This window comes from Python bivittatus, unplaced genomic scaffold, assembly GCF_059951505.1.
Source record: "Python bivittatus isolate LINGU-HERP-01145 unplaced genomic scaffold, Pbiv_v1 ctg000850_np1212, whole genome shotgun sequence".
Classification (NCBI taxonomy): Eukaryota; Metazoa; Chordata; class Lepidosauria; order Squamata; family Pythonidae; genus Python; species Python bivittatus.
Window position 1 is genome coordinate 46789999 of NW_028277112.1, and position 15422 is coordinate 46805420.

General features: G+C 39.9%; 1 protein-coding gene across 1 annotated transcript in view; it reads left to right on the forward strand.

Moving 5' to 3' along the window:
- TYRP1 (tyrosinase related protein 1) overlaps window positions 1-15422 on the forward strand; it is a 279196-nt gene that overhangs the window by 145714 nt on the left and 118060 nt on the right. The window contains exons 4-5 of the mRNA XM_088130526.1: window positions 11118-11298; window positions 11730-11844. The gene's annotated coding sequence lies outside the window, so the exon portion shown is untranslated. The remainder of the gene's footprint in view (window positions 1-11117; window positions 11299-11729; window positions 11845-15422) is intronic.

Below are 15422 nucleotides of genomic sequence, written 5' to 3' on the forward strand. Positions count from 1 at the left end.
GAAGCTTTCTTACAGGCTGAGCTGACATTCAGTAGCACCAGCTGAAAACCTAGGCCACTGAAAGTCCAATGGCAGTGTATTGGGGCTGGAATGCAGAATCAGAATAAGAGAGACTGCCTTCCTCAAGAGTGGGCTGCCCCTTTCTCTTACCATATCTCTACCTGCCCATCAGTACCATTATATTACTGCTTGCCTCTCTACCCTCAGAATACCAGCCTCTACCCTTGCCCTCCCTTCCCCAGAACAAAGGGCACCCTCTGACATTCCAATAGCACAACCATCCAAACAGCTGGCCAGCCAGATCTTTGGGATGCTTCTGACCTTGCACTCAGGATCCCTAGTCCTGGGCAGTCAGCCTACCCCTGTCACCACATACACCTAAGTATAGATAACACCATCTGGTGTAGCTAAAGTCCTAAGCTTCATCCACCAACTTTACCGAGCTGGCATGATTGGGGACAGTATCACCACACTTAACCCAAACAACTGCACCCTCACCAATAACCCATTGCATCTGCCCTCCAAGTTCTTCTTTAACCAAACCCTTAGTCCTAATCATCCCTCTGCCAGTTTCTCATTCTATTGCATTATAATTGTCTATACAGCATCTACATTTGTAAGCAATTTGTTCCTAAATTGCAGAACATCAGTCTTCAATCCACTGAGTAATTGGGGCCATAAATTTATCTGTCCAGTATTGAAGGACAAGTCTCTTACTGATAAGAAGGAGAATCTACTTCCATCATCTAGCCATCAATTTTCATGTAATAGCTGTAGTTTAAACAAATGTGGAAAGTATTAATCCCAGTCTCAAAGTAAAATTGATATGTGCAACGACTTCTTCCCAGAATATAAAAATTCAAGACATTGCAAAAACATACGCTTTAATGAAGCATTCTTACTGCATCTCCATTGACACAATGATTTATTCATTCATTTTCTATACAATGTAATATGGTCCAATAAGCCCAATTTATCTATTATTACTAGATGTTGTTTTGTTCTTGTTGTTGCTATCACTTAAGTTTTATTGAAACTTTTCATATAGAAATCAGAATAAAAATTGTGAATGTGCTTTATTGAGAATGCAGTTAATATGAACCAGAAATCTGAAGGTTTAAGTAACAGATTGGTAAAGCAAACGTTGGCAGACTTGAAAAGCCTTGTTTCATATGAAACAAGACATACTAAGCTTGAATACTCTGGTAAACAACTTGCAACAATTGTGGCAAGGTTTTGAAAGCTAAAAAAGATCATCAGGATAAAATAACCCAACCCAATAAGATCTTGATCACAGAAATAATTTATATTTTCTAAACATTCCTTGCCCAAGATCATCCTAGCAACTTTCACAGGAAAAAAAAATTGTATGTGAGATTTTTATTACTGCACCCAGAGAATAAATTCGAAATTGAAACTGTTCATTATATCGGTTTCTGTTTCCAGTCAAACCTAATAACATAGTTACAACATTTCTGAGACCTACAATATGTAGATTTCTACATTTGTTGTGGCAATTCAGTACTCTTCAATGAAAGTCAAAGAAGATAATTTTTTTCAGATCATTTTCTTCAGAGAGTTTAGAAGCAGAAGCTGTTCACTAAAGCTTGTTTTGGGGCTAAACAATAGGATTTTTCCCCCACTGATAGTTATTCTTGGATACTAGTGTGAACAATTTTATGATGTAGCAGTTTTTGAGAAGTTTATTTTTGTGCTATTAAAGGAATTAAAGGAATAGCAGCATTTTTAAAAGATTTGTTGTTTTTTACTTTTTAGAAGGAGGAATAGTTGAAATGGCTCAGGGATGGAGCTCCTGTACTGTAATTTCAGCATGGCATATCTGGCAGACCTAATGGATGTTTAGGGTTTGGGTTTCTTTTCTTTTTTTTTAGTTTTTGTTCTATATTTATTTTTATTGGTTGATTTGTTTGTCTGTTTATTTTTTCCTTATGATGCATTCTTTTTGATTTACAATTTCTGAAGGACTTTTTTTTAATTTATGACAGCCATTTTTTTCTTTTTCTTTGAACTAAGGAAATATTGGTATGCACACATACTTCCAATGTTATATCTCTCATAGCTTTGTGGAATATTCACGTTTTTAGATGTCCCTCCAAGAGGGTTTAGACATTTACCAGATTGGTCAATTAAAAACTGAAGTTGAATTTTTCTCTTGAAAAGATAGGTGTCTTGTAAAAACTGAAGTTGATTTTTTACAAGACACTTATATTTTTAAGAGAAAAATTGATGCAGGCCCCACATGACTCCTTTGGAGAGCTAGAAAGTATACAAGCAGGTGGATCTGGACAACACTTTTTTTAGGGAAAGTGTCTTGAAGGAGACAGGAGCACATCCCCTCTTGAAAAAGCCTTCCCTGGATCATATTATGTTTCATAACTTTCACCTTCAGTTTCCAACCTTCCCTTCTTAGGGAAAACTGTTGAGGAGATAGTGAGGGATCAACTAAAAAAGGATCCTAAAGAAAATGGATCATTTAGATCCTTTTCAGTCAATTTTGTATATTAAATTAAAACATCTCTTGATTATGAATTTGGTCCAGCAAATTTAGCAGCATCTAATGCCACCCCCCCCCCCTCCCTCAACTTCTGTTAATATTGAAAGGTATCTTGGATTATTCTAAATCTACAGGATGGATGGATGGATGGATGGATGGATGGATGGATGGATGGATATATTTGTAGACAGATATCAATTAAAGAGTGTTGCTAAAATGAGATATTAGTAATTTGGAAGCAATCTGGAATAAAAAGTTAAGAATATCAGTGAGTAAGGGTATTAAAGCTTATCAATATGTTTCTTATGACTTTATAATGAGACTAATTCAACAAAAGATTGTTTTTCACATTTAATCTATCCTCCAAAGAATGTTTAAAAAGCATTGACTCTCAACATCATTGTGTACTTTTGAATTATATAACAAAAATTGGAATGTATCCTTTTATAAAGAATTATGGATTGATAAACATGAAGGCCAGCCAAAAAGATGTATTCTTCAGTGCAATCCGAATTTAGTCTTGGACTGCTGTTCTGTGTGCCCTCTCTGCTTATGAAGTCGCTTCCCATGCATATCATGGAAAAACTAATCAATGTTATTCAGTGTGGTGAAAATTTAATGATGTCTTTAAGAAACAGGCTAAACCATTTCTCATATGTGACATGTTTTTATTGTTTCCTTTTTTCTTCTCTATCTCTAGCTTATTTCCTTTTTTTTTTTTTTTTTTGGTTTCATTCTTCTCTCCCCCTCACCTGTTCCCTTAAAGCAGTGTTGTCCAAACTTGGCCACTTTAAGATGAGTGGACTTCAACTCCCAGAAGCCAGCTGGGGAATTCTGGGAGTTGAAGTCCACTCATCTTAAAGTGGCCAAGTTTGGACAACACTGCCTTAAAGTATTAGAAACATTTTAAAAAAGAGAATGAAGTTACAGAATCTACTGCCCTTTTCTTGTCGCTAAGAATCACTCTATTCCCCCCCACCCAGACTTCCAGATTTCCCTTCAAATTCCTCCTCCCTTCTATTATTGCTTTTATTTCAGGGCTCTAAGATTGTAATAGCTGAGATATAAGTCAACCTATGTTCACTAGAGCTTATTTCCAAGCACATTTGCACAGAACAGTGTTGCTCAAAGTGTGGTCTGAAGACCCCTGGGGTTCCCCAGGACCCACTCAGGGTCCTGGAAATCAAAATTATTTGCCAGCTTATGTTGAAAAATAATGCAATATTAAAATCCTGTCAAACAATCATGAGAAGTGATAGTGGCAGTGAATGCATCAATTTTAATTTTTAATACAGTAAATATAGATAAATATAACCCATACAAGCAAAATTCTTTTGGGGTCCTCCATAATTTTTAAGAGTGGGAAGGAGTTCTGAGAGAAAAATAATTTAAAAAAACACTGGCATAAGGATATATATATAGTGAAGAAAGTATAGTTCACAATTATGGGGGGGAAATCCTTGCAATGCACTGACAACAATGTTTTAGGTTTTAAGGCGAATTCCCTGTGACACAGAGAAAGTGCAATGGATAGAATCACTTTGAAAAGATTGGCAAAAAAAACCTTAATAATCCCAATAGGTCAAAAAATGTGAAGTAGTTTCCCTAGCACAAAATCTGTGAACATAACTGTAATCTTTTTTCTTAAAGTTTGTAAAATAATGTCAACAGAGACTGAAATATGAAACAGGTGGACTTTTTTTTTAGCGGTTTGCAAAGCTAAACTGCAGTTCCAACTGCTCTCAAAAGACTGCTCGAGTTTTATTCCCTTTGACATTCTACAGAATGTATTTTCTATACAGTATATCTACTCACAAAATGCCTAGTTTTCTTTCAATAAAATCATCACCACCAGCAGCGTAACAACAATATTTGGAAACAGCAACAGTTCTTTGGTTAAGAGAGAGTTATGGCATAAAATAAGAACCTAATCCAAATGTAAGTTCTAACAGTTGCTCCTTCCTAAAGCAGAAATCACTAATCTGACCAACTCTGATTACTTGTAATAATTCACTAAAGATGATCTGTCTCTCCAGTGCAGCGCACTTAATGTAGCTTTTAGTTTTTATAAAACAGCTTTGTGTAGCAGTACTCTACTCATAACATACCATAAGGTTTTCTTCATTACTCCTAATACAATTACATTTTCTGCAGATCAATTAAATGTTTGAATGGGAAAGACAGAAAGGATCTACTGTATGTTTTAGATGACTGATGGTTATCTGGGGCATATGAATTACATGACTCTTGTTTTCATCCCTTAGCAAACTTTGTTCTCAAAAGAAAGATGGTATTTTTTCTCTTGCTATTAGAAATGAACTAACCCTAGCACTCTAACTAAGCTGAAATATTTTGGGCGGGAATATTCAGTTATGAGTCCTTTTTCACACAGTCCAGTAAGTAAAGTATTATGTAAAGGGAATCCTGTTCTGTTCAGCTCATTGGCATAAATCCGTTTTCTCTACTTGAATGAAGCCAACCAATTCTCTTTTCCTAGTCTACCCAGTCACCAAGGGAAATTGAAACAATTTCATGTCAATTTAGGAATTCTTCTTTCACACAAGCTGCTTGCATTCTGTCATTTCATCTTTGACATACAAGCCAGTTCTATCACATGGTATTGTGAGGCACATAACTTACACACTGGAATGAGGGTGGGGCCAAGTAGATTTATTCAGCCACTTCCCACAAGGCTACCCTACAGCTACTAATTTACTAATGGAGAAGTGTAATGTCCTTTGCTAAAAAAAAATCCCCCAGCCCTCCTCCTAGGATTTCCAGAATGGAGACACTAATCTCACTTTGGGGAAGTTCCTTCCTCAACCTGAGGCAATGTGGACATGTTGGTCTTGCAAAAACCTGCCTCTTTGCTTAATTTCAAACAGTAAGGCTTAATAATATGTCCTGCCATCATAGCAAAGCAGTAATGGAACAAGGTATCTTCCTTAGTCTGAGTCCACTTCTTCACTCATAATTGCTCTCCACAAGGAAAAAGCCTTCCTACTCTGGTTCCTTGGAGGAGCAATATGACCCAAACACCATAGGAATGGCCATTTCTGTGGTGCTAATAAAGCATCTTAAACAAGTGAGGGGAGTGGTGATGGGACAGTGGAGCCACTGAAGTATGAACAGTGTTTTCCTTAGTGTGTCAATCATAAAAAAGATGTCTTCTTCTGAAAAAGTCCTTTCACAATCTACCCTGATCTCAGTAACCTTATAACACTGACATTTCCTTTTTAGAACCACAGTAGTAATCATGAGGACTAGAAAAATGTTGCGTTTTAAAAGGGAAACTTGGTAGAGATAGGCACCGTGAGTGCATTTATCTTGCAAAGGTAAAAATCTTTCAGAAATATACAGTTGAAGGGGGAGAAGGAAATGGGTGGGGAAGTGTCTCTGGGATCTCAGCAAAGCCACATGGAAGCTGAAATCCAATGATTTGCAGTGAAATTGAAGTCATACAGTTAACTCAATGTTTCTTAGCAGAATCCTCTAAGCTATTGGAATATATACAAGGCTGATTGCTTCATAAAGCACCGCATTAGCATGCACAACACCCCACCCCACCCAAAAAACATTGAGACAAATGTGTCTCTTCCTGGCTGTGCTGCATGAGAATTGACTATTATATGCAATGACTAGCATTTATCATGCTTCAAAAGCCAGCTAAATGCAGAAGATACAAACAGCAGCAGAATCACTTGGAAACATTCACTTACGAGGACACACATTCATTTATATGTGGAGGGAAGGAGCGGAGGTACATAATTGTATTTACATCCGACTTACAAGGCCAGGGTTGAACTTGACAAATATCTTCACTTGCCAGCAATCTTCAGTTGCCCACATAAGTAGGTGAAAATGGAAGTCTCAAGGAGGGTGGCAACAGATGTGCCTCAGTAAATGCATTTGACTCCAGGGGTGTTCAGGCATCTGTTCTATACTTAGGTCCTTTCTTCTTTTTGTTACTCACAACCCTGTTGGTGACACTTTAGCAGCTGAGCATCTCTGTATACTGACATAATAGGCAAGTAAAAATTTATATAGGAATGTCAGGGCTTATGATAGGAAGTGCTTGGGAATGAGCCAGAAGTGGAAGAAAATAATAACATCTTTCCTCATTATAAATAGATAGGGGTTTGATCTTGTTTTTATACTTGTCATGGCCACCCCCAAAGAATCCTGGGAATTGTAGTTAATGAAGGAAGTAAGAATTTCCTGTCACAAATTCATATTCTCTCACCACAGAATTAACACTTCTTAAGGTTCTACTGAGAGCGGCAATGTTTGTTAACACTCCAGTACTATGCATTGAACCTCTGTGGTACATATTTAACATTTGTTAGGAAGTAAACCTTCTGGAGTTCCTTGTGACTTACTTCTGAATTTTTTTAAAAAATGTCTTGAAGTGTAAGGTGTTGATGTATTCAGACAGACTTGCAAAAGATTTTTATTCAACAGATACCATTTGGGGAGGGGAAAATGTAAAAAACAAACTGAAGGGGGAAAAAGTCTATCAGAGTTGCTTTGCCTATCTGGTTGGAAAACATATTTCTGCAAACTCTTATCGAACAAAAAGTGCAGTATTAATAGCATAGCTGAGATTATAGCTAGTATTTCATATATAGCCCTGGTTTCCAGGAAGAGTGTATTTCTCTGAAATTCATTTACAGTGAGACAAAGGACCCTACATATTATAGAAGACAAATTTAAAGATGTATGTATGGAAGCAGATATAATCCTGTATGATAAGCTTCTTAATTGCTCACAAAATTGAGTATTCTGTGATTAAACATTTCAAGGAACACAAATAAAGTGTGAACTGTGCATTTTTCTTCATGCATTTTGATGCAGAATCTATTAAGAACCTTCTTATGCAATTTTTGTCTATGGGTAGACCTGAAAAATCACTTCTATTACCTGTGCAGTTAAAAGATCTCTATTATTATTATTATTATTGGTAATCATTAATATTAGAACAGTTTTACTGTCCCCAAACTACTGAGGTGCAGTTAAGGCTGAGAGGTTGTCGGTTCTGTCTTTCTGAAGAAATATTTCACCCTCCTTCAAAATACTCAGTGGATGCAGGAAATCCAAAGTAAACGTAAACTCACAAAAACTGAGGAAATGTGCTAGATATAATTGCTTAAAGAATGTTCAGTCATGGAAAGAAATTTCAAGCTGAGATTTTTATTTTGCATTGCAATTGGGTCTTTCTCCTCTGAATAATATAGATGGAATGTAGAAATTGCCTTGATGCCCCTAAACCATTTGTAGTTCAAGGTTGACATCTTGGCTCACGAGTGTATAGTAAATAATGGGCATTTTTGCCTCTTAGATCACCTGATTCATTCAAACTATTGGTCCCCATCCAGATCAACACATTTTCTCATGCTTGTACTCGCACTAGCAGTCAGAATGTTAATACACATTAGGCTAAGATCTTCAGTTATGAAAAAAATAATAATCACCAAACCTCCTTGTTACATTCATCTCAGTGTGTTCAGCTGATAGAGAATGCTGCAGAACTTTTGTTGCTATTAAAATACACAAATGCTTGCTTATAATGCTAACAGAGAAATCCTATATAGGCTTATTCAGATACGTTTCCATAAATCCAGTAATATATCTATGATATTAAAGGTTGAAGCATTCTGTATGTGCCTGTGAGCATTCCTGAAAGAGGGAATCTGAACTGAGCAATTAGGTTTTAAAAGTATAACAGAAAAGGCAATTAATTTACAGGAACCGCATTATAGGATAGGCAAAGCCTAGCACCTAGCTAATTATATCCTATCAGCTGGAGAGTCCAATAGCATACGCTCCATCCATGTGTGCCTGGGAAGAAAGGCAGAAAGAAGTGACACGAGATTATCAATCTCATGAACAAAGACCAGGCAGAATGATACAGAGAGAGGGGACACAGAATAAATCCTTAACTTTACACGTACATATATTGCCTATTATAGTTACTATGTAATTAATGGAGTAGAGTCAGTGCCACTTCCAATACAGGAAATCACTGACATTTTTTTAGTAATTATTTTGTTGGTTGACTCAACAAAAACAAATAGTCAGTTGCCTTCAGATCAATTCTGATATTTCAATTGAACTCATTCATTGAACAACATGCCCCAAACTAATTTTGCCTGATTTGCATAATCCAAGTATATGTAGCTGCTAAAATTATGGATAGCTATATGCAGATTTACAGAATTTATGGCTGCATGCCTTATTTTGGTGCCAGGAAGGCTACACTTAAGTTTTTCAAGGTGGCTGAAGGTCACAGCATTGGCCTTCATGGACCTTTATTCAATGAAGAACTTCATTGCATATATGTAGCAAGATGAACAGCCATGAACAGCACAGGGGTATGGGGTTTGAATGGGGGTGTGTGAAGAGGACCCCAGACATTACTTCTGCCCTATGCCAGCTGTCACAGTGGGGAGGAAAGTTGTGGTGGCTGCAGCTGGGCCAAGGACAGTCAAGACAGTCCATGGGCGACCGAGGTCAAGTGTGGCTGGGAGCAACACTAGGACACAGGGGGATGATGGTGGCAGCAGCTGAGGTGGCGGGAGGGCCCCAGAGGTGGTGCTGAGGCTGCACCTTTGGGCTGGGAGCGATGCCTGGGCTCGAGGGTGGTGATGATGGTGGCAGTGATGGCAGCAACGTGGGCTGGACCTACAACTGAGCCAAGGGTGATGCCCAATGCAGTGACATTATTGGAGGTGAGAGCTGGACCAACTGGGCTGAGAGTGGCTGTGGAGCTGAGGCCAACACCCAGAGCTGCGAGTTTCAGTAGCAGCAGCAGTGAGAACACTGGCAGCGGAGCAGCAGCAGTGAGAGTGCCAGAGGCGGGCCCAAGGCTGGGCCGGTTGTGACAGCTATGCTGGAGGCCAGAGCCCAAAGGCCCACAGAGACACTGGGATCTTGGGGGGTCTGGCCCCCCAATGTGAAAGGCCCCTAATGTGATGGGGGTGGTTAACCCCAGGGAAAGGGCTAGGGGTGACTGAAGTGATTGTGGTATGGATCTGTGGATGGGTGCTATATGAATGTGCTACCCTCTTCCTGGGCATGAGGCAGGAAGTGGGTAGGAGTGGAAGTGACCCTTCTTCTCACCAGCTAGTGAGAGAGGCTAGCTGAGAGAGGGGATGTTGTGAGGGAAGTGGGAGTTACTAAGCCCCTGTTGGTGCTGAGAGCAAGTAGTTGAAGTGCCACGGGGGAACATTCCCCCCCAATAATTCCCCTTGGGCTGAACAGTTGCCAATTCAGCAATTCTGAATGGTTGATGAGATGGCAGGCTCCCTAGACCAGAGGCCAGGATGGTGGGTGGAAGATCATCTTGGGCATTGCAGGGCAGGTAAGGGTATTCAAGTGGTGATGGGCATGGGACATTATGACGGGAGCTGGAGGATAGACCATTTCAGGGGAAGGCGCCCCCAATATGTAATACCAGTGACATGTTCCAATCCTCTGCACTCAAGCCCAGACCCTGGTCAGCAGACCTACAGAGGCCTGGGCTTTCGGCTGCTGCTGATAAATGCCAGCTTGCTCAACAATAAGGTCCCCTTTATTCATGATCTTACTGGGGAGGACCAGGCCGACCTGGCATGCATTACCGAGACCTGGCTGACACCAGAAGGCGGTGTCCCCCTTTTGGAAATGTGTCCAGCCAGGTTTAGGGTTTGTCACCAGCAGAGACCCCAAGGTAAGGGAGAGAGTGTGGCAGTTGTCATCGGGGAAACTCTACTGGCCTTCAGGGGCTCTGCTCCACAAGTTGCTAGTTGTGAGACCCTGCTCCTGAAGATGGGCTTATGGGATCAGTTGGAAATTTTGCTTCTGTACCAGCCTCCCCGCTGCATAGCAACCTCCCTGCCTGAGCTGCTGGAGGCCATCTTGGGGTTCGCAGTGGAGTTCCCCAGGCTTATGGTCTTGGGGGACTTTAATCTGTTGTCTCTGGGGTTGGCCTCTGAGGCAGCTCAGGAGTTCATGGCCACCATGGTGGCCATGCGCCTATCCCAGGTCATCCATGGCCTGACTCGGGGCAGTGGTCACACTCCAGACATGGTTTTCTTGTCAGAGCAGTGGCAACATGATCTGGTGGGGGATTTAATATTATCCCCTCTGTCATGGTCAAACCATCCCTGGTGGCCTTGAGATTCTCCTATGCTGCCCCCCTCTGCAGGGAGGTGGGACCTATTCAAACGGTCTGCCCCCAGCAACTGATGGACCCACATGGGTTCCAAAGGGAGCTGGGGGGTGTTCCTGAGGCCTTGCTGCACAGTCCAGTGGAGGCCCTGGCCGCAGCCTGGAATAAGAAGGCAGCTGGGGCCTTGGACAGGATCGTGCCTATGTGTCCTCTCTTGGTCCATTGGCCACATAAAATACATAAAATGATGTATTGTTGGTAGCTGGGGAAATTATCTAGAATGAATAAAGGCATTCCAAATATATATTCAAAGTGTGTACAATATGAAGGGACATTCTATCATGCTTGGTGGACATGTAAAAAAGCTAAAAAATTTTTTGATTCATATGCACACACTGATCCAGAGGATTTTAAAGTTTAATATTCAACTGAAGCCCAAACTTCTCCTTTTAGGACTGATGGATACACAGTTAGAAAAGAGTCATGGAATATTGTTTGAATATATGATTACTGCGGTGAGATTGTTACATGCATAAAGATGGAAAGATTCAGCACTACCCATTGTGGAGGAATGGTTGATGAAATTGACAGAACTTGCTGAGATGGCCAAACTGACTTCTCTGATTAGAGAAAGGTAATTACTGACATTCATCAATGACTGGAAACCACTTATGGACTCTTTGCATAAAGAAGAAAATAATTTTGTGACTTACGGTTCTGATGATTAGAAAGGTTATAGAAAGAAGGGAATTATGATGCCATCTTAGAGAGAGATTGACTAGAATTGTATGCATAACTGCTGAGAGGAAGATCGGAAGCTATTTCTTTATATTTCTTTTCATGTTTTCTGTCCTGTTCTGTTCTTTTATTTTCATTTTCTTTTTTCTATCTTTTTCTTTGTCTCTTTTCCCTTTCTTTTTTTCTCTTTCACATTTACTATATCTTTTTCTTTGAATGTACTTTTTATTATATACGTAAAATCTTTTAATAAAAACGATTTAAAAGCAAAAAGCAAAAAGGGCAGGACATATAGTGTAATGCCAAAATGCTGTTTTTATCATTCAGATGAAAGCAGCAAGATCCTGTGCACACTGCTGCTTGCTGTCTTCCAGATGTGTAGACCAGCACAAGACTGGGGAAGGCTGACCTATCAGTTAGATCACAAGATACAATCAGAAAGGTAAGGGAAAGGAGAAAACCTGGGAAGCAACTCAAGATCCTTTTAGAGTGGGCGATAAACATGCTGAATTCCATCAATGGTCACAACTTGACCTATCTGGCCATATTTCATATGTTTGAACAATTCATTTGCAAATGCCATAAAGAGCATATTTAGTTCTTCTCATTACTTGAATGGGTCTGCCTATAGCTGAACAGATGCTGTTAGCAGTTAAATGGTTAGCAATTATATCTAACCTTATCAAAGAGTTCTGAGACTAATTACTACCAGTTATATGTGTTTCCCATCATCTCCGGTCAAATTATGCCCTAAGTAGAACAGAAATAGCTAAGCTGAATAGAATGACCCTGATAAGCATTTTTATACCCTTAGGTAAAGCTGCATGTTAAACTTGTGATCACTGATGTAGTATGAATTAATTTTCTTTAATATTATCTTCTATTGAACATTTTATTTTTAGAATAGCTTTGTGACATATAAGTGTTTGATTGTTACAATATTACATGCTAAAAGTTATAGAGAATCCTCAAAAAAGAAGGAAAAATTCTTATTGTACCAGATTTGTAATATGAAAATATTTTGTATGTCCCATGAAAGGGCTAATAGCAGGGGGGGGAAATCACATTTTTTTTTCTCCCTGAAAAGATAAAAAAATCAATAGCAAGTCCCACACCAATACAAATCAGAAAAAAATGCAGTTTAAAAAAAGTCCTGAGCACAATCTGTGTTGCATGTATTTTTCATTTCTGCCAACAATCAGAACTGACATTTCAGCCCCAAATAGCTTTTTCTAGGAGCATAGTTTGTCAACAACAAAGGTCATGACTTTATTGTTTTAAACAGTTTTACTTCTCACTAACCCATAAAAGAGGTCATCCAAACTGTTGAACTGTGTGGACTTTATGTGGGAAAAACTGTTGCACACATCCACTGAAAATCTTACCACCCACTGGCTCTTAAATACGCTGGAACAGTTTGAACTATGATCCTTTAAACCAGCATTGTAGCAATAATTGGGGTTGGAAAAATTTACAAGAAGTTTGAAATAATTCATTGTATATGCACACATTGCAATGCCTTTCTGTAGTTTTCAGAGGATTTCAGAGTTCGGCAAGCAGAGCTGAAAGCAGAGATGCATTAAATATATTCACTAAGGACAGAGGATTTGTATAACAGTTGATATTACTGTAAACATGTATATCTTAGTACAGTTTGGTCTAAGGTGACATCCTGTTTTGTACAGAAACTGTAAAAAGAGATTGTGGGTATTCCATGTTGTATTTGACAGCAACACTGCAGACTTTCACCGGTCTTTCTTGCATCAAACCCATAAAATAGGAACAGCACACTGGAGTTCTGATTATATGCTTGCCTTGGAAAACATCGATGAAACACTTTTTTGTGTTGGTGGCGTAGGGGCCTAATGACGCTGGAGTTGCCGGCCAGAAACGGTCGACACTCCAGCGGTTCGAGCCCAGCTCCACATGACGGGGTGAGCTCCCATCACTCATCCCTAGCTCCTGCCAACCTAGCAGTTCGAAAGCAGACCATCTGCAAGTAGATAAACAGGTACTCCCATTTTGGTGGGAGGAAATGCTGGTGGTGCTTTGCGTGGGGAAGCTGGAACCGGTGCTGGACCCGATCAGCAGAAAAATGCCGGATGCTGGATGCAACTGATGCAATGGGTGGAAAAAGATCATTGGTGAAGAAAGCCTGGATGAGCTAATTCCCTTGCGACTGCTGCTGGCCACAGTAGAGTAGGGCTGTAAGTGTAATTGTGATGGAATGGTTTGATGAAGGCAGCGCTTGGGGAGATAAGCATTTCCTTACCCCCCAGCAGGAGCATGGGAAGGTTAAGAAGATGAGACTGGCACCACCCTAAGGAATTCATGGTGGGAGAGATTGATGTCAGGTTCAGCCCAAAGAACTCCACGAGACAGTACAGATACAGTTCTGTTGCATTTATTAGCTTCCACTTCAAAGACAGAATCTCTCCAGAGCAAATCTAAACTTCCCAAGCCAGCCAGCCAAAACACCGTGAATTCCTTAGGGTGGTGCCAGTCTCATCTTCTTAACTTTCCCACACTCCTGCTGGGGGCTAAGGAAATGCTTATCTCCCCGAGCACGGCCTTCATCAAACCATTCCATCACAGTAATAGAGTAGGACTGTAGGATTGTAATTGTAATTGTAACTGTAATTGTTAGATATTGTACTATGAGAGCCACCCAGCGTCCCCATTAGGGGAGACGGGCAGAGATAAATCCAATGTAGTAGTAGTAGTAGTAGTAGTAGTAGTAGTAGTAGTAATAATAATAATAATAATAATAATACATAATGTAGATTGTAATGCTATCCTAAACAGCCAGGTTGGTGTAGTGGTGAAGGCACCGGGCTAGAAATCAGGAGACTGTGAGTTCTAGTCCCACCTTAGGCACAAAGCCAGCTGGGTCAATCATTGTCTCTCAGCCCTAGGAAGGAGGCAATGGCAAACCACTTCCGAAAAAGCTGTCAAGAAAACTGCAGGGACTAGTCTGGACAGTCGCCAAGAGTCAACACTGACTTGAAGGCTCCAAAAAAGAAAGCTATCCTAACACTGCTTCTTTAGTAATAGTAACAACCACATCCCTCTTACAGGATGACATTTTTTTTTGATTGAAGACACTTTTTCAATCCTTTAAAACTAAAACAAAACAAAGCCATAGATATGTCCATAGTTGTCTGCATCAGCTCAAGGTTCTTCATATCTGAGAGCAAAAGAAAGACACATATACATATAACAAAACACTTTAATTACAAACCTTGGCGCTTCCAACATGCCACATGGTTTGTGCATGTTTGCCTGTTTCAGGCCACCTTAATGATGATACCTTTGAGAGCTAGCAAAGACTTGGACTAGTCTAGAAAACAACAACTGTGAAATGATTTATGGCAAGCAGAATTTATGATTAAATAGAATTCAGTCACGCACCTCTGGCCGAATGATGGTTTCTCTTGCCCTGCCAGGTCCCACAAGCCGGGAATGTACTCAACTCCTGCCTGTTACGTACAAAATCTGGCTGGAAGCAACATTGTTGCCAGATGCATTGGTGAAGAACAGCTGGCATGATCTCAGATTACATTCCAAAATCTCATTGCCCAGAAGCTACCATCTGATTTGATTATACTGGCCAGAAAAGCCATCCTGTGTTCCCAATCTCTATTGCAGTGTTTCTCAACCTCAGCAACTTTAAGAGGCTGAGGAATCCTGGGAGTTGAAGTCCATACCTCTTAAAGTTGCTGAGGTTCAGAAACCCTACTCTGTACTCATGAGGCCTATGAGGGGAACTAGAGGGAGGAGCTGTTCTTTACAATCATCTAATCTGCCAAGCCTCCCTGTATTAAATGTGTGGTTCCTTCCAAGATGAACAATGAACATTCAGACAAAACCATATGCAGTAATGAATACCTCAAAGTCTCAGCCAATATCATAGTGACTAATGTATGAGTGCTAAAAAAAAAAAAAATATGAAGGGAATCATTTCTTTCCATGAAGAATTTGATACTGAGGAATGGGAAAGTTCTCTTTCAGAGTCCTTGT